The following is a 22,405-nucleotide window of genomic DNA, read 5'->3' as shown; positions in this document are numbered from 1 at the left end:
TTTATTAGTCTGGTATGTGAACCTGATAATTTCACATGAGGACTGTGTTTGGAAGAGGTGTCTCCCGACTCAACACACCCCTGTCTGGACAGAGCTAAAGGTATAAAAAAAAGTTGTGGAGTTCGTTCTTCCAACTCTGGGATTGTGGCAGCTGGTTATGGCGTGATACAAGGACTTTTTCAGATCTTCCAAAAACTACCTACAGATTTGTGAATCGGTAAAGTACACAACAATATGAAAATTTGCCTTTTTCCTGGAACTATACATTTATCGCTGTGTGCTAAGTTAAATCTAACACCTAATACAAGCACCACACATCATTATCGGTATAAATTTTTTTATGACTGCATCACAATTTGTGCTGTGCAATGTTCACCTTAGCACCACTAGTAAGTTCACTTAATACTTTCAAGTGGTACTCGATCAAGTGAAGCATGAAAAATATTATTAAGTATTATAGAAACACTAAATCTTGCTTCATTTTATTAAAACACGTTTATAATGTTCACAAATTACCATATGGATGACAAAATTTACAATATTATCTAACAGTTCTAGACAAGCTTGTACCTTTCTCACTTTCCATATTTCATATTTCACTGTCCCCCAGTATACCGATATTGCAAATAGCAGTGTAGCACAGCCAGCACACACATGTTTCTCATTCACAGCTTCAGGGTGCATGATTGTAAGATGTGGCAACTTATGAAGGAAAAAAGAAGTCAGTATTTTTTGGCAACGTTGGAACCAACCAGTTTCAAATGGTGGCACAAAATCTCAAATGTCTATAAACGTGCTGACCCTCCCTTCCAAGGAACGTGAGTGCTGCAAACTTCTCCAGAAATCATTATACTCTTGCCCTTGAAGCAAGCAGTTATTGTTTTACCTCACATGTGCGCGCTCGTGTGTGTGTGTGTGTGTGTGTGTGTGTGTGTGTGTGTGTGTGTGTGTGTGTGTGTGTGTGTGTGTGTGTGTGTGTGTGTGTGTGTGTGTGTGTGTGTGTGTGTACAAAGAAACTCAAATTTTTCATCCAATTTTCCTCACAGTTATGATAAGGAATGATGGATAGCTTAGAGGTAGACCACTCTCTCTTTCTCTCCCCCCCCTCCTTCTCTCTCTAAGATCAATAAATCAAAGTCAAGGTCAAAGGGCTAGGTCAAAGCTTCACGTTAAACAGTTTTATCCAGTTTACATCAAACACAGTAGAAGGGATCCGGGGAACACAAGAACAAAGGGACTGGATATTTAGAACAACCAGCCAAAGATCAAGGTTACAGGATAAGGCCAAAGTTTGATATGAGTTGTGCGTGCAAAGAGAATAATTATAAATAGTTTTCATCTGCCTGCTTAGTCAATGTTCTGCCACTGGAAACATGTAATCCAATAGTATTTGCTTGGTTGGATCATTGGTGATTAATCTAGCAAATCCTCTAGACTAGTGGTGGTTATACATACTACTGGTTTGACTGGGAGAATGGTACCCAGCATAGAGGTGTTGCCGTGGCAACTGCTGCTCTCCTTATCTCTAAGGTTGATGAACATAATGCTGGTGAGGCTGATGCACTCCTTGGACTTTATCTCACTTATTAGCATGTACCCACCAACTAAGATGACCGATCTTGAAGACATTCCTACACTAAATTTGACTTAGTTGTGAAACATTGTGCCTCATGGGATACACTCTTGGTCCTGGGTACTTCACTGGGCTGTGAGTCAAAATCACAGGGGAACATCAATTAGCAGTTTCGAGTTTACTGAACTTGACTTTCCTGATGATGCAGTTATCCTAGCGAAGTCAGTGGAGATACTACTGAGCACCGCCGAGGAATTTCACAATAATGTGAAGCCACTGGGATTAAAGGTCTCTTGAGCCAAGACTTAGGTCTAGGCATTTGGTGGCTTATTAGATGAGGGAGTTCAGTTTGTCCAACCATGTGGTAAGAATGTGAAAGTCTTAGAAACATTCACCACTCTTGGTAGTATGGTAAATAACAACGGTGGGTCAGATGATGAGATTTCTCGTTGCCTCGACTTGGCCTACAGGGTTATGAATTCACTCAGCTAGGGCATTTGGCGTTGCCATTATTTGTGTGGAAGGTCGAAAACTCGCATCTTCAAGCCACTGGTGCTCATTATCTTACTCTATGAGTGTGGGACATGGAGACTAAATAGTCACACAATGCCACATTGCAGAATTGTTGCCTATCAAAACTCTTTTATTCCCCAGATGCATCTCTTTGGAACTCGCTTCCTCATAGTAAACTTCCCTCAAACTTCAACCTACAGCAGTTCAGGTCAAACTGTTAGATTATTTATGAATGGGCGTCACCTGTAATCTGGTGTCTGAATATTTTTATACTGTTTTATCTTTCTATGTTCATCTTCTGTATATATATATATATATATATATATATATATATATATATATATATATATATATATATATACTTATATGTATCGGCAAACGGCCCGTTTTCCTGAGGATGACCCTGCCTACAGGTTGATATCTGAGAGAGGAAATCCAGAGTGAAGGAGACCAAGGGGAAGGCCACGCAACTCCCTGCTGGAATGGGCTCATTATTCATGTCAAGAGATAATTAGAGGTGGAAGAGTCGCTGCCTGGTGGGATGTACGAAGGGATTCCACATGGTTTGAGTCGGAAGGTGAGTGAGGCTCTGCGCCCCAAGGCGTTTGTCTCCCCCCCCCCTCCCAGTGATGATGATGATGATGATGATAATGATGATGATGATGATATGGTTGAGAATGAGATCGAGACCAATCAAAGGTTCAGCCTCAAAGCTCAAGATAACATGCAAGGTTAACTGAACCATTTTTTATATGATTTAGTCCGAAGTTGTACATGGGCTCGGGAAAAGACGGGGTAAAGAGATTCAGTGAGGAGTCAGTCTAATATCAAAGAAACTGGGAAAAGTCAAGTCAAGGTCACAGGACAGGGCAGCACAAACAATTTTGATTCGATCTGATCCAAACTTAGTGGAAGGCATAAGAGTCAGGCAAGATTGAACCAACTGATTTTGGAAATAATCAAAGTCAGACGTTCGGGTCCAAGACACACTGGTGGAAGTGGGTATTTAATTTTTCTTTAATACTGTTTTTTGGTTAATACAGAAGTAGACGAATTTTCAAGAAATGCTGCAGACTCACCCAAGCCATCATCAAAATATACTGCACTACATGACCAAACACTGCCTCCTATTCCTACGTACAGCCACTTTCATCTAATACTGTATGGTCAGGAACACCTGGCTTCACTCCCACATGACCCTTACAGCACAGTTAATTCTTTCTTGCCCCAAGCTGTGAGACTTGAATCATTACCACGATAAACAAACTTCGAATTGCCCAATGGTGAACAGAGAGAAAGTGGATGCTGTGTGTCAGAGGTAGCTGTGTGTGTGTGTGTGTGTGTGTGTGTGTGTGATGGGGCTGTAGGTAGAGGGCAGAAGAAAAAGCAGGGAATTCTGTATAGACTTCATAGCTACAATGCAATATGAAGCTATGTTACTCCCTAAGTGTTAACCATCTATCTATTGCCAGACGCCTCAATCCCGTACGGGGTGGCCACAAACAAATCGCCTCCACGTCGCCCTGTCCCCCGCCATTTCACTGCCCTTCTCCCAGCTCACACCCCCCTCTCTCATATATCTCTCCATCCCATCCCTCCATCTCATCCTCGGCCTCCCCCTCCCTCCCCCATCTCCACCTCACTCACATACACTCTTCTCGTCAGTGTTTCACCCTCCATCCTCTCCACATGGCCAAACCACCTCAGTGTGTTCCTCCTAACACTTCCTATCACATCCACATCCACACCACAACGCTTCTTTATATCCTCAATTGTCAACTGTCTCTCCATGTCACTCCACAGGCTCCTCTTAAATAACTCATTTCCACTACTCTCACTCTTGACTTGTGTCCTACCAACAACGTCCAAGCTTCACTTCCATACGTTAAAGATGGTATCACAATACTGTCATGTGGTAACTTTCTCACTTCCATGCTCACTTCCCTGTTTCTTATCACTGCTTTCAAGGAACCAGCAACATTTCTTCCTTGTTGTACCCGTTCAAGCACCCACCCTCCAAACCTCCATCTTTACTCATCACACTACCCAAGTACTTAAACGTACTCACATTTTCCATTTCCTCACCATCCAGCCTCACTGTACATTGACTGACTTCACCTCTCTCAAAGACCATCACTTTACTCTTCCCTACATTCACCTTTAGATACCGTTTCTTACACACTCTCCCAAACTCATCCACTAAGCCTTGCAGCTCCCCTTCGTCTTCACTCAACAACACAGTATCATCTGCAAACAACAGTACAAGGAGTTTCCAAACACTACACTCTCTCATCAGGGCCACTCCAACATCCACTGCCCTACCTTGTACCTCTTTTATTACCCCATCCATTTACAGATTAAACAACCATGGAGTCATGACACATCCCTGTTTCAACCCAACCTTCAAAGAGAAAAAATCACTCAGTTCACCATTCACACGCACTGCAGCCTTAGCACCATCATATATACTCTTCACAGCATTCAACAACTTCCCAACTACTCCATATATTCTTAATACTTTCCACAATCCTTGTCTATCTATCCTCTTATGCTTTCTCCAAATCCATGAAGGCCGCATACAACTTCTTTCCCTTCTCTATAAACTTTTCCACTAAGCATCTAAGAATGAATATCTGATCTACACAACCTCTTCCCTTCCTAAAGCCTCCCTGTTCTTCTCCAACTAATTCCTCTGTTCCTTCCCTAACTCCGTCAGTAAGTATCCTACCATACACTTTTCCTATTACACTAAGAAGACAAATGCCCCTATGATTACCACACACTTCTTTTTCCCCTTTTCCTTTGTACAAGGGAATAATTATACCTGACTTCCAATCCTCCGGGACTCTACCTTCCTCCCAGGCCAATCTGCACATCTTCCACATCCATTCTACTACTATCTCCCCCCCATGCTTCAGCATTTCACCACACACTCCAGCACTTCCTGGGGCTTTCCCCAGTTTGATTTTCTTCATTGCTTCCACAACTTCTATCCAACCGAATTCTTCCTGTCTTCTCACTTCCCTCCTTCTCCTAGCCATTCCCCAGCCACTTATACTCGCATTACTTCCATCCTCTATGTTCAACAATTCCTTAAAATGTTCTCTCCATCTGCTCACTTTTTCTCCCTTCTCCACTAGTAATCTACCATTTTTATCTTTCACTCCCCTGCTAACTTCACTGCCACCCTATCTTACTCTCTTCACCTCTTTCCAGAACATTTTCTTACAGTCCCTCCACTTTACACTCAAGTTCCTTCCAAATTCCTCATCCACTCTCTTCTTTCTCTCACTAATCTTTTCACCTCTCTCCTCCTTTCTACAAATAACTCTTTCTTCCTCCTCTCAATGTCTTCCTCTCCCCTATTTCTCATCCATTCATTGTATGCTTTCTTCTTTTGTGCCACAGCCTGTCTCATCTCTTCATTCCACCATGCTGTTCCTTTCACCCCCTTCCGTCTTCTCTTCACCGCACGCACCACATCACATGCTGCACACATTTCTTCTGTGAATATCTTGCACACACCTTCCACATCCCCCATCTGCTCCAAGTCATATTTACCCAATCGTTCCTCCACTTCTCTCTTATATTCCGCCTTTTTCTCATCCTCTTGTAACCTTTCCACTCTCCTTGCAACTACTCCTTTTTCCCGTCCTTCCCTTCCTCTGTTTCTCCATCTTACTTGTTTCTTGATTCTGGCCACCACCAAGTAGTGGTCAGATAGTCCACTCCCCCAACCTCTATAAGCTCTTGCATCCATTAAACATCTTTGCATCCTTTCATCCACACACACACATAATCATTCATTGCCTTCCTTTCATTCAGTTCACCACCCACCCTTCTCATTACTCGCCATGTATACCTGTGGATCATTTTGTGCCTGAAGAGGGTATTGGCTATCACCAACCCCCTCCCAGCACAAATGTCCACTAACACACTGCCATTCTCATCTATCTCAGCAGGCACACCCCACTCACCAATTATTCCATCCACCTTCACATTCCCTACTTTACCATCATTATCACCAATCAAAAACACTTCCTCATTCCTTCCAAACTTTTCCATGCACACTTTCACATTTGTCCAGAACTCTTCTCTCACTCTGCTTGCACGATCTTGCGTTGGTGCATACATGCACACAATCGCCCACATTTGTATTCCAACTTTCAATCTTACCCACACAATCCTTGAGCCAACTGATCCATACTTTCTTATATTCTTCTTCCATCTTTTACTCACAACAATACACACTCCTTCTTTGGCCTCTCATTCTCACCTACTCCTGCACATACACCCCATCCATACTCCCATTCTCACGCACTCTTTCCACACCATTTAGTTTCAGTTAATCCACATACATCCACTTTCGCACCCTCAAGCACCTGGACAATCTCTCTCTCTTTCACCTCATCATTTGCACCCCTTACATTCCACGTCGTGATCCGTACCATGTCCTTTGTCCGGTCCTTGGTCGTCATCTTTTGATCAGTCCTTGTGCGAGGCTTCTTGTTCGTCTTTTTAGTTAGCTGTTTTCCGAGGAGGGGCACTAACCCTCCGCCAACCCTTTCAGTCGCCTCCTACGACAAGCAAGGATACTGGGGGAGTATTCTTCAAACCCCCCCCCACCCTCAGTGTTCCATAGTAATATTAGCACCATCACCAAGAGGGCATATTTTGAAATTCACCAGACATTATTATACACTTGGAAGCAATATCAAAAGTAACAGCTCTAGTAACAACTCTAGATTAATTGTCGGTGTGATGAAGGAGCTGGAAATCATTAGATTAAATCTTATGTCAGTGGTTATTTGTACATAAACAAATCAAGAAAACAAACATTACCATCATCATAAAGAAACTGTTGAATTCCAATGATTCTCCAAATGTAGCATTTGAAATATAAGGTGGTTAAGGGGTGAAGCTATGCTCTTGACAGTGTATTTTTGGGCAATAATAGATTCATAATTTTTCAAGAAATGTGTTACGAATAATGATGATTGAAGCATTACTTTGACCCGGACCGTTCAGCTTGATATGACTGGAGATTAATCATAATTGATTGGAAGCGATGACAATGAACCATGGTCATTATTGGTCACCACAGCGAACGATGTGAGCGGAGGTGACCACGTACTTCTTTGGTCAGTTTTCTAGTATACATAAAAAATTCCACTTTATTGGTTCATTGTTTCATTCACATTTAATACTATATGATCAAGTGATCATTACATCTTGCTATATGAGAGTGTAAATATTCAATATAGGAGGTGTGAAACATTTTAAAAACACTAGTCAAAGTGGGACAAAATCCTTATCTATGGACCAGTTTTCCTCAGATTTTAACTGGAAATTCCACTGTGCTTGGCACCTGTGGGGAAATGGCAAAAGTAAAAAATTTCAGGCCACAAAGTAAAGCTATAAGTTTTTATATTTTAGTCTGCTAAAATTCTGAAAAATCACCAGTAAAAATTGGATAAAATCCTTATTTTGAACCAATTTTGCTCACATTTTAACTGAAGATTCCTCTGAGGTAGGCACTTATGGAAAAATGTCGCAAGTCAAAGATTCAGGCAACCACGTGGCGCCATGTAGTAGGCTGATGCATTTTGAAAGTCTGCATAAATTCCAAAAAACATCACTGCTAAAAGAGAGATATAATCATAATTTTTACACCAATTTTCCTCAGATTTTAACTGGAGATTCCTCTAAGCGTGGCACATATTAAAAAATGTCTAAAGTACAGTAAAATATTCAGGCTACCAGGTGGGGCGATATGCTTCTATAATTTGAAAGTTTGCAAAAATCCCTACAAAATCACCAGTAGTTGTGGGGAGAAAATTCTTGTTTATGGACGGTTCTCGGTCAGATTTTGACTTGAGATTCCTCTTGGGTTGACACAAAGGGAGACTTAGGGAAAAGTTGAAAATTTATACCGCCAAATGATGCAGAAGCTGATTTGAGGATATAAGTTGGCAAAATTTGCTAAGAAAATCATTGGCAAAAGTTAAATAAATTTATGAAGCAACCTTCTCAAATTTTCACTGAAGATTACTCCTGTTTGTTTGGCATAAACGGGACATTTGAAAAGTAGAAAATTTATGATTTTAAGGTTACTTTCCATTCACTCAAACTGATGGCTTACAATCTATCTGCAATAGCAGTTAAACATTATGAACACAATCGATTTTTTTATGACATTCATCTTTACAAAAATGAAAATCAAGTAAAGGCGTCGTCGGGTTGGAAAGGTGGTCACCAGAGAGAGGTCATCACTATCTTGTCTTGAAAAAATATTTTTATTGAGGTTGTTAAAATGGTGCACATCTCCCTCCAGTGACCAGCATTCCACCCCGTGGAAGCCTTCACTTGATTATTTATCCAAACAGTTAAGTAATGAACACAATAGTCTTCCCCAAACCTTGTTTTCACAATTAAACCGTCCCACATAAGTTTAGCACATCTCATGAAGTTTATGTGTATGGCATCTTGTGAATAACGTTTCTGTGAAAAATTAATGAGCTAACCCTTAGACTGCGGAGGTGTTGTAACCTACGTCTTAGTTGAGAAAAAGATGGAAAAAAAATTGAGAGTTTTCACTAGCTGTTTTGACCCACCTACACCAAACCAAGCACATATAAATGTTAGTCAAAGTTCAGTCTTTTCAGCAACCTTTGAAACAAACTGGAGTTTGGTAGGTTGTCCAGGGATGGAGGTACAGCGAGTTGATTTTTTTTTTTTTTTCCGTCGGATTGTGCCAGATGCCCTGATAGACGCGAGACAGTGTTGCAAGTTGCCACCACTTCACATGAGGGAAAGAAGTTTGGCAGATGACTTCTGTGCTTGTTCACACCACAAATCAAGTTTTTCAGTAATTTTCAACAATAAAAATACCTGTGGCACTGCGCTGTGTCCCTGGATGTAGTGTACTCAAGCATTATCACAAACGCTACACATGCCACGTGAGCGCAATTGTAATCGAGGAGACAACACACCTTATGTGCTTATTTTAACATTTGTAGTAGTTCGGGACTCCCAACGTTATTTTCGGCAGGGCAGGGCATGAAAAGGCAAAGCATGGCAGAGGAAGGCACGGTAGGGTAAGGAAAGGCAGGGCTTGGTAACACTACACTTATCGTTAAACATGCCACGTGAGCGTAATTTTTAATCGAGATTTGCATTGTATCTCTAATACATAATTTTTTGCCATCACTTTCTACAACAGTGTCACTGATAATGCACTGAAGTAACATAATTTTGCAGAGATGCCATGTGAGGAAAAAAAGTGTAACACTTGATAACACCAAAATAGTCATATATTATTTAATTTTTCTACCACCAATTGTGACCATAAATCATTTTTCTCTGTCAGCATGTATCATTGACTGTATAACTTTAGTAAACCAGAATAGCTTCGTAGCGAGAGTCACTTTCACTTTCATTAGTGCATTGCGCACTGCTACTGTATGTCAATCGTCATTGTATCCATCAGTGTCATTACACATATTTACGCCATTTCCCGAAGTGTTCGCCTGTCCTCTGTGTGAGCAAAGGCAGAGTCGGGTGAGGAAGTTCAAGGCATGGCAGGACATGGTAGGGTAAGGGAAGACAATGCATGGCAGGGTAGGACAGGGAAAGATAGAGTAGGGTACAGAAAGGTAGAGTGGAGTAGGGAAAGGCAGAGTAGAATAGGAAGATGCAAGGTAGAGCAGTGAGATGCAGAGTTGAGTGGGAAAAGCCAAACAATGGCAGGGGAAGGTAAGTAGGTTATGGAATGGTAGAGTAGACTAGGGAGATGCAGGATATGGTAGAGAAAGTCGAGGGAGAAGAGGTAGATGCAAGGTTGGGAAAAGAGAAGGAGATCAGGAAACTCAAACAGGGAACGACATGGGAGTGTAGGGAAGGGCAGATTAGAGTAGAAAGATGCAGGAAAGGGTAGAGAGAGGTAGGGTAGGATAGAGAAAGGAAGGGTAGAATAGGGAGGTGCATGGTACGGTAAGGAGATGCAGGGTTGAGTAGGAAAAGCTAAAGCATGGCAGGGAAAGGCAGGACAGGATAAGGAAAGGTAGAGCAGAGTAAAGAGAAACAGGGTAGCAGGGTAGCATAGGGAAGTGCAGGGTAGAGTTGAAAGATGCAAGGTTGGATTGAGTATGGGAAGGCAGGGTAGAAGAGGGAGATAAAGGGTAGGGTATGGAGAGTGAGGGTAGGGTAGGGAAAGACGAGAGATGGCTGGAAGAGGTAGGGTAGGGCAAGGAAAAGCAAGGGAGTATACAGAAAGGCAGGGTCATGTGCTCCATTTATAGTAAATTTCCCTCTCCTTTAGCCCTGCAGTCAGAGTTGTGACCAGGGAATATGCAGCACAACCCAGGTGGTGGAACTTGCTTCCCACCTTGTTGGGCAGTGCTGGAAGGAGGGTATTTGAGTGATGCAGGAGACTATCCTCATTTGATGGTGTCAAGTGGTGGACAAATTACCTGGCGCAATACCTCTTGCAGCCTTGGAGGTATTCATATGACCCACTTTGCAACCATAATGAAGAGTTAGGTGGGAGTAATCGAGCACACAAAAAATAAAAAGAATTTTTTTTATGAGAGGAAGAAGGAACCAGAGGCTGAGCCCGCAAAACAGTTCCTTCCAAGAAAGATAAAAAGCAAAAGCAATACAAAAGAATGTCAAATTCAAGATCCGTTCATTTCGAAATGCCTGGGCACACTGCGTTTGAAAGACTTGAGATCATAGGAAGAAGGAAATACAGACAAAGGGAGACAGTTCCAGAGTTGACCTGTTGCATAAGTGAAGGATTGGGAGTAACGGTAAACTCTTGCATTAGAGAGTTGGACAGAAAAAGGATGAGAGTTTGTTGCTAGACAGGTGAGCACCCGTCGTAGAGGTGGAGGGATGCAAGCAGACAGTTCAGAGGAGCAGTAACCATTGAAGTAGCGATAAAAATGAGTTAAAGAGGCAACAGTGCAGCGAAGAGACGAAGGTTGAAGGGAGCCAGTAAGAGGAGGAGAGATGATGAGACAAAAAGCCTTTGACTCCACCATATTGAGAAGAGTTGTATGTACGGAGCCTTCCCACACATGACAGTTCTACCCTAAACATGGGCGAATAAAACCCGTGTATAAAGTCAACAACTGTGCGGGGGTAAAGAAGGCACGGAGTCGTCATAGCACACTTAATCTCTTGGAAGAAGATTTTACAAGAGATGGAATATAATCTTTCCAAGATAAGGCCTGAGTGAATGAAACCCCAAGCATGTTCAAGGATGATGCAGGATTAAGCTGGATGTTATTAAACATTAGTGGGTACTCGTACTCCTGTGGAAGATTTTGACGGGTTGATTGGTGTAAAAACTGTGACTTTGATGCATTAAAAACAACAAGCTTATATTTACCCCAGTCAGAGATACGAGCCAAGTCAGACATTAGTTGTGCCATAGCCTCATCCGTTGTTTGTTGAAGTAACTGCTGAGATAGACATTGCAGGAACCGAATGGAAAGGTGAAGGGTGGAATCATCAGCGTACGAGTGTATAGGGTTAGATATACTGCTGAGAAGATCATTGATGAATAATAGAGAGTTGGTGATAGGACAGAGCCCTGAGGAACACCACTGTTGAAAGATTTAGGAGAAGAACGATGGCCATCAACAACAGTAGCTATTGAACGACCAGATAGGAAGCTATAGAAGAAGGCACAGATAGAAGGATAGAAACCGTTAGAGGGCAGTTTGGAAATTAAAGATTTATGCCAGACTCGATTGAAAGCCTTTGAGATGTCAAGTGCAATGGCAAAGCTCTCGCCAAAGTCCCGAAAGGAGGATGACCAGGAGTCTGAAAGGTAGGTGAGAAGATCGCCAGTGGAGCGTCACTGACGGAACCCATACTGATGATCAGAAAGCTAGTTGTGATAAGAAAGATGCTTTAAAATTTTTCTGTTAAGAATTGACTCGAAAACTTTTGAGACACAAGATGTTAAAGCAATTGGTCGATAGTAAGAGGATTGGGAATGGTCACCCTTCTTTGGGACTGGCTGAGAGCAAAGTTCCAGCAAGAAGGAAAGGTACAAGTTGAAAGACAAAGGCGGAAGAGTTTACCTAGGCAGGGTGTAAGCACAGAAGCACAGTTCTTGAGGACAACAGGAAGGACTCCATCAGGCCCATATGCCTTGTTAGTATCGAGGCCAGTGATGGCAGAAAATACATCAGTTGAGGAAATTTTAATGACAATCATGAGGAAGTCAGAGGGGGGAAGTGATGGAGGAGAAAGTCTGAATGAAGAGATCTGCTTTATCAGTAGATGAAATAGCTACAGAGCCATCAGTGTAGAAAAGAGGAGGGAAGGATGATGAGGTAAAGTTGTTAGAAAAGGTTTTAGCAAGGTGCCAGAAGGAGCAGGAAGATTTCGAGATGGAGAGTTGAGAACATTTAGTAAGAATGAAATTATTTTAACCAGCGTGAAGAACAGACTTAGCACGATTCCGGGCAGAAACATAAAAACGATGTGATTCAGGGATGGGTTGGCTTCTGTACTCTTTATAGGCCCTCTCCTTGTTGCGGACAGCATTAAAACAAGCATGATTAAACCAAGGCTTTCTTGCATTAGTCAAGGGATATGAGAAAGGAATGAATGCTTCAGTGCCCAAGAGAATAACCTCCGTAATGCACAAGGCACACTCAGATGGCTCCTGGCCATGGAAGTAATAATCATTCCATGGAAAATCAAAGAAGTACTGCTTGAGAACTTCCCAATCCGCAGCTCCAAAGTGCCACAGACGACGTTTCTTTGGAAGGTTCACAGGCCGTACAGGAGCAAGAGGACAGGTTAAGGTATTTAGGTTATGATCGTAGGAGCCCAACAGAGAGAAAAGACTGACAGTGTAAGTAGAAGGATTAGTTGTATGGAAAAGGTCAAGTATGTTGGAGCTCTTTCCAAGGTGGTCAAGGACACAGATAGGGTGCTGTACAAGCCTCTCTAGGTCAAAGGGGAGGATCGGGGGTGACATGGAAAAGATGTAGGCTTGTTCACCAGGTGGATCAGTGAAAGGAAAGGAGAGCCAAAGGTGGTGGTGAACACTGAAATCTCCTAGAATGGAGATTTCAGAGAAAGGAGAAATGGACAGAATGTGTTCCATCGTAGAAGTAAGCTAGTTGACGAATTATTGATAGTAACTAGAATTAGGAGATAAGTAAACAGCGCCGATATATTTAGTCAGAGAATGACAGGAGAGCCGACGCAAGAGAGCAGAGAATTCAGAAGAATCAAGTTCAGGAACACGAGAGCAAGATAGGTTGTTCCATACATATATACAACAGTCACCTTTAGTTTTTAAATGAGTATAGAGAAAGTAGGAGGATACAGAAAAGAGTTTGCTGTCAGTTACCTCAGACAGCTGAGTCTCTGTTAAGAAGAGAAGGTGAGGTTTAGAAGAGGAGAGGCGGTGTTCAACAGAGAGAGTGTTAGAGGAAATGTTGCAGAAATGAAGAAGAAGTGAGTCAGACAGTGGTTCCAGGCATGTTAAATCATAACAGGGGGAGAGGGGAGGATGGTGGGTGCATTTATGGTCCACCCCCATGGGGAATCCAAGGCGTGGTTATACAGTAGTATGCCATTTTTTTTTTTTTTTTGAAAAGGTAGTGTAGTGCGTAGTGTGCATGTAGACTGATGTTGACAGTTAGAGAAACTTGTATTGAAGAGCATGCTGGCCTACTCTCTGTGTAACTGAAACACTGAAAAAGTTCTGCAAAGGGGGATGGTCAGGACCTAGTCCCAAGGGCTCGTGAAACGGGAGCTCCAGTTCTCCCTATCATCAGCTTTCCATCCACCTTGGGAGTACTGCCCTGCTCGACTGATGCTACAGTCTACTCCACTAGAATCCTGCCATCATCTGGAAGTTATGTCACAGCTGCACGAAAAGTTATATCACCCCTGCACGAAAAGTTATGTCACAGCTGCAACCTCGTTGCAGCCAAAGGGTTAAAATACAAAGAAACAAGTAATACAGCTGTCAGTATGATAATGAGCATATTATAATGGAGGATGAACTGTTGTTTTACAGTTTTAACCCTCTAGCTGCAGCGGTGTGTAAGCACTTGCCACTTTCTCTGAACAGGAAAATCTCCCAAATTGCTGACTTTCAGTGCAACATATCTCTGAAACTACACCACTTACAACAATCTGCAAAAGACCATAGTACCCAACAATCTGTCAACTTCCCAGTCTCTTATAAAATCTGCTTCCAAGAGGTTGGATGTGCTTCGCCAATTCCATACCTTCTTTACCCTTGCATAGTTCTTGACTATATACACTAATTTTATTTGCCCCTGTGTTGAATACAACTCTCATATGTGGGAAGGCTCCCCATATACAGCTCTTCTCAACAAGGTGGAGTCAAAAGCTTTTCGTCCCATTAACTCTCCTCCTCTTACTGGCTCCCTTCAGCCCCTGTCTCTTCACTGGGCTGTTGCTGCTTAAGTGGTCACTGGCCCTCTGAACTGGCTTGCATCCCTCTACCACTACGGCGGGCACGAAGCACCCGTCTAGCAACAAACTCTCTTCCCTTTTCTTTCCAACTCCCTAATGTAAGAGTTAGCCGTTACTCCTGGTCCTTCATGTATGCAACAGGTCATCTCTGGAACTGTCTCCCTCTGTCTAAATTTCCTACTGCCTATGATCTCCAGTCTTTCAACGCAATGTGTCCAAGCATCTCGAAATGAACGGATCTTGAATTTGGCTCTCTCTTATCTTGTTTTTATTTTGTCTTGAGGGGAACAAACTTGCGGGCTCCTGGCCTTTGGTTCTTTTTTCCTTGCATGAAAAGAAAGTGTCACCAAGGTTCTGGATGCAGGCATTGCAGAGCACACAAGCACTGAAGAGGAACCACTTCTGCAGTCGTGAGGCGGGTGCATCCCAACATATGAGCATGGTTGTGCCCTGCATAGGTGACACTAGCTGGCCTGCACACGCACGAGCCTCTGCCTGTGTCATGGCTATATTTAACCACCCAGTATATATGGTTACCTGTCTGTGTAATGGCTAACTAAATTCTATTGAGGTGGCGGGACCTGGCTGAGCAGAAGAGGACCTGGACAAGAATGACTTTTGATACATCGTAGTTTACCTCATGCGAACGAGTGGGAGACTGGAGGTGAAGCTCCCTGACATCAGCTGATGTACCTCAAACTTCGTGGGAACAAAATAATAGGTGGTAATTTCAAATAGTGGTGGAAATGTGAATGAGATACCTCTAATCACCAGCTGCACCTGACGAAACCTAGCCAGTATTGGACAGAAGCTCCCCAGCCGTTTAGGGTTTAGTGAATCGAAGAAGCTTCATAATGTTGGCAGTTACAACAAAATAACCATCAGTTCCCTTCAACACACCATCCATTCCTCCACCATCTAACTCCTACTTGGTTTTGCAGATATGTTAGTTATATATTTCAAACATCACCCAGAGTAGAATGATATCACAGTCTCTCTCTCAAGTCTGAAGTGATAGTTACTAGGAGAGTAAAATTACTAGTGACAACCAATAGTTCATACACTGCTCTGAGTTCCATATTTGAAATTTTTACATACACTGTGTGTAGCCAGTCACTGCTGCATATTGTGGCGCACACTTCCACAAGTCACTGGTTGGGCATTTACACCTTTCACACTGAACACATTCAAAAGCAGCTTCATTCAGGACTGGGCGATGCCCCAGCACGGGATTGATACTGTGTTCTCTTGAACAGCAATCCAAATTTCTAACACTTGATCTTCATCTACCCAAACTGAATCCATTGTCAAGGAAGCCACAATCGGTAAGGATGTACAATGCTTCCATGCCAGGGTGACTGCACATCAGCAAGGAAGGGTATGGGCGCAATGCTGATACTTGAGCATTTTCTTCATAATTATGGAAATCTAGGTTTTACTTCTACGTAAAAAATAATGAGGACTAAGTGAAAGAGGAGATAGGAGGAGGGGAAGCCATGAGGAATGACGAAGCTAGCACAATGAAATGGGAAGTGAATGATTTGCAGAGAATCAACAAAACACAGACGATGGAAATATAAAAGCAAACAGCTACCATAAAACAAAGGAACAAATAAAAAGACGAAATTGAGAGTGGGATATGTTTCATGGGTGACGGAAAAAGGCAAGGGCGGCATGACGAGCAACGAGAGAGAGAGAGAGAGAGAGAGAGAAAGAGAGAGGTATATACGGGTAACTGTAGGGAAATAAACAATTATTGGAGTGAAGCAGAGTGAAGAGAAGGGGAGAGAAATACAAGTCAGAGCAGAAACTGACGGAAGGTGAGGGTGTTGGCGGAAGCGCGTCATGTAAACTGGAGGAAAAGGGAGGCAAAAGAGAGGACTCAAACAGAGGGCAGGGCTGAAACAGTGAGGAAAACATTGAGAATCACTAGGGTGAACCTGAATTTAAAAAAAAAAAAAAAAAAAAAAAAACTGCAACCCCCCTACTGTTATTTTTTCAGACTGCACAAAATCTGTCACATCCTATCCACTGCAGTTCATGGTAAACAAGTGAGGTGTGTGTGTGTGTGTGTGTGTGTGTGTGTGTGTGTGTTATGTAAGTTCTGGGCTGCATCCACAAAACCGGGTTAAAACTCACTGGGCAAAACGAAATTGAGAGTGGGATATGTTTCATGGGTGACGGAAAAAGGCAAGGGCGGCATGACGAGCAACGAGAGAGAGAGAGAGAGAGAGAGAGAAAGAGAGAGGTATATACGGGTAACTGTAGGGAAATAAACAATTATTGGAGTGAAGCAGAGTGAAGAGAAGGGGAGAGAAATACAAGTCAGAGCAGAAACTGACGGAAGGTGAGGGTGTTGGCGGAAGCGCGTCATGTAAACTGGAGGAAAAGGGAGGCAAAAGAGAGGACTCAAACAGAGGGCAGGGCTGAAACAGTGAGGAAAACATTGAGAATCACTAGGGTGAACCTGAATTTAAAAAAAAAAAAAAAAAAAAAAAAACTGCAACCCCCCTACTGTTATTTTTTCAGACTGCACAAAATCTGTCACATCCTATCCACTGCAGTTCATGGTAAACAAGTGAGGTGTGTGTGTGTGTGTGTGTGTGTGTGTGTGTGTGTTATGTAAGTTCTGGGCTGCATCCACAAAACCGGGTTAAAACTCACTGGGCAAAACAACCCATCTTTTCATTTTTCTCCCTGTTCAAACAGCTTGAAGAGAAGATATAGGTTTTGACTAAAATCACTGTGTAATCGAGTTTGCTATTATCTTATCCATTTACGTCAATCTGGTCGTTTATTTTCTTTAGCACTGACAATATTTTTAGGTTAATTAAATATAACTTTATCACTATTAAGATGGTGTATGTGAACATTCATATAACTTAATCTTAAAAGTAAGACAAGATTACAAAAACTGGACTGTAAAGAAAATGAACTAAGTACATCTTTGTCAGCTTGTCTGGCTTGGCCCACATATCTGAATGAGTTAAAAGCAATCTTGCTGTTTTTAATGCATCAAAAACTCACGTTCTTATATCCTTCAACCCGTTAAAATCCAAAACAGGAATATCCTTTGATTATTAACAATATTCCTTGATAATGCTGTATATTTCATTCACTAGGGAGTTATCTTGGAAAGATTATATTACCTCTCTTGTAAAACCTGCATCCAAGATATTAGATATGCTAAGCAGACTCTGTGGGTTTTTACCTCAGCACGGTCGTTGACTTTATACACGAATTTTTTTCTCTACTATTTAGAGTACAACGCTCATGTGTGGGGAGGCACCCTACATACAGCTGTTCTCAGTAAGATGGAGTCAAAGGGTTCTCGTCTCACTGACTCTCCTCCTCTTACTGGTTCCCTTCAACCTCACTCTCTTCCCTGCACTGTTGCATCTTTATCTCTTTTCCATTGCTGCTTCAATGGTCACTGCTTCTCTGCACTGTCTGGTTGCATCCCTCCACCACTATGGCGGGCTCGTGGCACCCGTCCAGTAGTAAACTTTCATCACTTTTCTGTCCAACTTTCTATTGCAAGAGTTAACCGTTACTCCCAGTCCTTTTATGGAACAGGTCAGTCTGGAACTGTCTTCCTTTGTCTGAATTTCCAGCTCCCTGTGACCTCCAGTCTTTTAATCACAGTGTGTCCAGGCATCTCGAAATGAACTAACCTTGAGTTTGGCTCTGTTATTTTTTTTATTTTTTCTTGGTGGGAAGCTTTTGAGAGCCTTTCGCCCTTCGTTCCTTATACCATGCACAAAAAATACAATAATCACGCATTATTGCCATTTACATGATACGGCTCGCCGTAACAGTCGTTCCTATCGAACCTTGCTTTATTTCGATTCACTGACAAGAGTATAGTGTATATATCCCATACATAGATGAGATAGGAAGGGCACTGATGGTGTGATGTAGCGTACTGAAAAGGAGGAGGGAAGAGTTGCAATATGAGAGGTGATCGTGGTAAGAACGAGGAGTTTATACGTAGCTTAAGCCAAAAATATGGAATGTGGAGATCAGATAGAGGTCTTGTAACAGAGAGAGAGAGAGAGAGAGAGAGAGAGAGACGGACAAAAGAGAAATGGGGCGATGAAAATAGGAAGTAGGAGTCTAAGAACTGAAGACAAACGAGACAAAATGCACGAGACACTTGGATAGAAAAATGTAAATATAGGTAACAAATGGCGATGTGAAAGGAGGATGGGTATATAGAGGAGGTACATAACTTTGGGGAAACAATTGGGAAGTAATGAACAAATTAAGAACCTGGCAAACAGAAACTATAATACAAAACTTTGGTACACCTATAGCATGACGCCATTTTGATGAACAAGATAACTGAACAAACAGATGTGGCATTTATGGTTAATGCTAAGATCCAAAAGATATGGTTCTGCAGTTACTGTTTAACACCAGTATTAGGGACACAAACGTTTCACTTGTGGCACCTGGAGGCCAGACGACGCTTGCATCACTACTCTTATGCTACTCGTAACTCAAAAAAGTTTAAAACAATCTATCTATCTATCTGTCTATAGCCCGACGCCCTAATCCCGCAAAGGGTGGCCGCAGACAAAACGCCTCCAAGTCACTCTGTCACCCACCATTTGACTCCCCTCCCCCCAACTCACCCCCCCCCTCCCTCATATACCTCTCAACTCCATCCCTCCACCTCATCCTCGGTCTACCCCTCCCTCTCCCTCCCTCTACCTCACCTACATACACCCTCTTAGTCAGTCCTTCATTCTCCATCCTCTCCACATGTCCAAACCACCTCAGTGTATTTCTCCTAATCTTTTCAACCACATCCACATCTACCCCACAACGTTCCTTCACTTCTTCATTCGTCAACCTGTCCCTCCATGTCACTCCACATGCTCCTCTCAAGTAACTCATTTCCACTGCTCTCACTCTTGACTTGTTCCCCTCTTGCAAGGTCCACGCCTCGCTTCCATACGTCAGGGTAGGGATCACAATACCATCATGCAGTGACTTCTTAACTTCCATACTCACCTCCCTATTTCTCATCACTGCTTTCAGTTGTAAATTAAACTGTCCCCTATATGGAGTAGTAATCTACTTAGTACTTACTTAGAATATTTTATGGAAAAATACCCTTTTTCAAAGATTCACTTCATGATTATAGTGTTAAGTCCTCACCCCACACTGCCACAGGTTCCAACAGCAGTAGTACAGTACAGGAAGGACGTTGCCCAGTGAGTTGTTCTTCCTATGGTCAGCCTTTAGGTTTACAGTACACAAGATCAGTTGAGGCGAAAATAAACACTGGCTCCTTAAAGTTCACTGTCTTTATTTTCCAAGTAATTCCACTTAATTCTTTCCAACTTCACTGTTGTCACAAGCACTAGAGCTATACACACTTTACTAACTGCTATTACACTTAATGCTTAGCAACACTTCACAGTTATTACACTTAATACTTGACACCACTGTTTTCTCAACTCCCAGTGATATACAAACTTCAGTAACCCGTCACTGTTTGCCACTGTTTTCACAAATACATAATCTTGACTGACACTGCACTGAAGTACACTCAAAACTGACCTGACACTCGACTAAACTCGCTCTAGTCTCTCCCCATCTTCATATAAACTTGCATTGTTCGAGAATCATTTACTTCTCCACAATTCTGGTGCGTGCTGGTCTTGCATATCAACCGCTAGCAACAACAGTTACCAACTAGGAGACATCAGAATATGCCAGAGTTGTCTTACATTACATAACACTTAAAATCATTTACCATACGAACTTAAATTACATAGTTTAACAAGCAATCACTTAAATAAAACATAGAGCACAAAAATAAATACATAACTTATGAAACAACTACGCTCACAAACAGCAAGCAAACTGGCAACTCTGACTCATCCCAGAACCGGAACTAGCTACCGTACACGAAACGCTGAGAAGCTTCTTGAGCACCCAATTGGCAAATCTCACTTCTTAATAGTACTCCCTCCCTAGTTCTTTGTCATCCCGACAAAACTACACAGTATATACAAACACAAACCTTAATCTTAATAAAACATCTAACTATACACAAAATAATCCTTCAACTTATCAGGTCTTCTTCTACGCCGCTTCTGACAATGTCCTTGCTCCTCCGCACAGTCCACTCCTCCAGGAAGGTCTTGGTCCTCTTCTTGGTTCGCTTCTTCTCTTGGGAAACTGTCGCCATCCTCTTCTACTTCAACTCCTTGGTCCCCCTAAACATCCTCGGCTGCGGGTGAGCACACTTTCTTGGAGACGTCCCAGCTGAACTGTCCTGACCCACGGTACTGCCACAGACGATTCACGTATACCACCTTTGAGTGAGACTTCCTGCCTCCCCGAATCGATTACGTTACATCTGATAGGTCCAACACACTGTAAGACCCGTTCCATGTGCTCTGCAACTTCAGTGACTGTCCCTTCTTACGCTGAGGATTGTATAACCAAACTTGATCACCATCCTGGACGCTCACCTCATTTGCCTTGGCATCATACTTGCACTTCATCACCTCTCCTGAAAAATTAAGAGCTCCTCGCACTTGATGTACTTCACCCAGCCTTTCCTGAAGGTGTTTCACATAGCCAGTGCTGTCTGTAGGCAGCTCTTCACCAGGTGGTCTTCCCATTAACAAATTAATGGGTAAGCGTAACTCGTGGCCCAATATCAATTTTGCAGGAGTGTAGCCAGTAGACTCATGGGATGCAGACCGATATGCCATCAGAAACGCTGGTAATTTCTGGTCCCATTCTGTTTGTCCATCAACGCAGTACTTGGCCAATTCTTGCCCCAGGGTCTGGTTGAATTTCTCCACCATCCCATCTGACTATGGCCTTAAGGGGGTCGTCCAGGTCTTCTTGATCCCCAAGAGCTTGCAGCACTCACGGAACACAGCAGATTCGAAGTTTCTACCCTGGTCTGAATGTAGCTCTTGTGGCACCCCAAAACGACAGAAAAACTGATCAACCAACACCTGAGCAACTGTCGCAGCCTCTTGATCGGGGATGGCATAGGCTTCTGGCCACTTTGTGAAGTATTCCATGGTGACACATATATACTGGTTTCCTCTCTCAGTGAGTGGCAAAGGTCCAGCAATGTCCGCCGCGACTCCATTGGTGCACCCACTTGGTACAGCTGGAGAGGGGTGCAACCACGTTTCTTGAGTCCCTTCTTGTCACAGCACACATCACTGACCCAACACCGCTCTTCAACATCCTGATGCATGCCAATCCAGTAGAACCTCTGTCACAGCCAGCTTAAAATTTTCTTCACTCCCATGTGCCCACTAGTGATCTGGTTATGGAACTCATCCAAGATCTCGGACCTCATCTTCTTCAGAACCACCAGTTGCCAATACTTGTTGAGGCCATTGGCTGTCTCCCACTGATGATCCAGTAGTTCGTTGTTCAAGCGAAGAAGGTCCCACTGATTGCAGGAGTTCTTGGTCGCAGGGCTTAACCTGGAAACCCCCTCACAAAATGGTCACACTGCACTCCACTGCAGCCACTCCAGCACCGGTTGCAAATCTGAATCCTCCATCTGCATCTTCCTCAGGTCCTCATCATCTGATGCCAGCCCCATCACTACAGTACAGCAGCATTTCTTCCTGTGTTTCCCATTCCAACTACATTGCATGTAGTCTGTTCTTCTGTGTTCTCGAACACTATTCATCAAAGTTCTCCTGCATTTCTTCAGTGGTGGGCTTTCTGCAGCCTTCTTCTTATCATCCCAACCATTCTGACCTGCCAGTAACTCAATCCGTGCACGGTAAGCTTCCCAAGATACCCCACCATCAAATTCTTGAGGTTTCTTTTTAATTGGAC

The 22,405-nt window shown here is 42.8% G+C and overlaps 1 protein-coding gene across 1 annotated transcript in view; it reads right to left on the bottom strand.

Annotated features, from left to right (window-relative positions):
- LOC145416044 (protein turtle-like) overlaps positions 1–22,405 on the bottom strand; it is a 208,945-nt gene that overhangs the window by 76,446 nt on the left and 110,094 nt on the right. The window lies entirely within an intron of this gene.

The sequence above is a fragment of the Coenobita brevimanus genome, chromosome 104 (assembly GCF_032717465.1).
Source record: "Coenobita brevimanus isolate Jiangsu-jjx chromosome 104, ASM3271746v2, whole genome shotgun sequence".
Classification (NCBI taxonomy): domain Eukaryota; kingdom Metazoa; phylum Arthropoda; class Malacostraca; order Decapoda; family Coenobitidae; genus Coenobita; species Coenobita brevimanus.
This window is presented reverse-complemented; position numbering and strand designations above follow the sequence as displayed.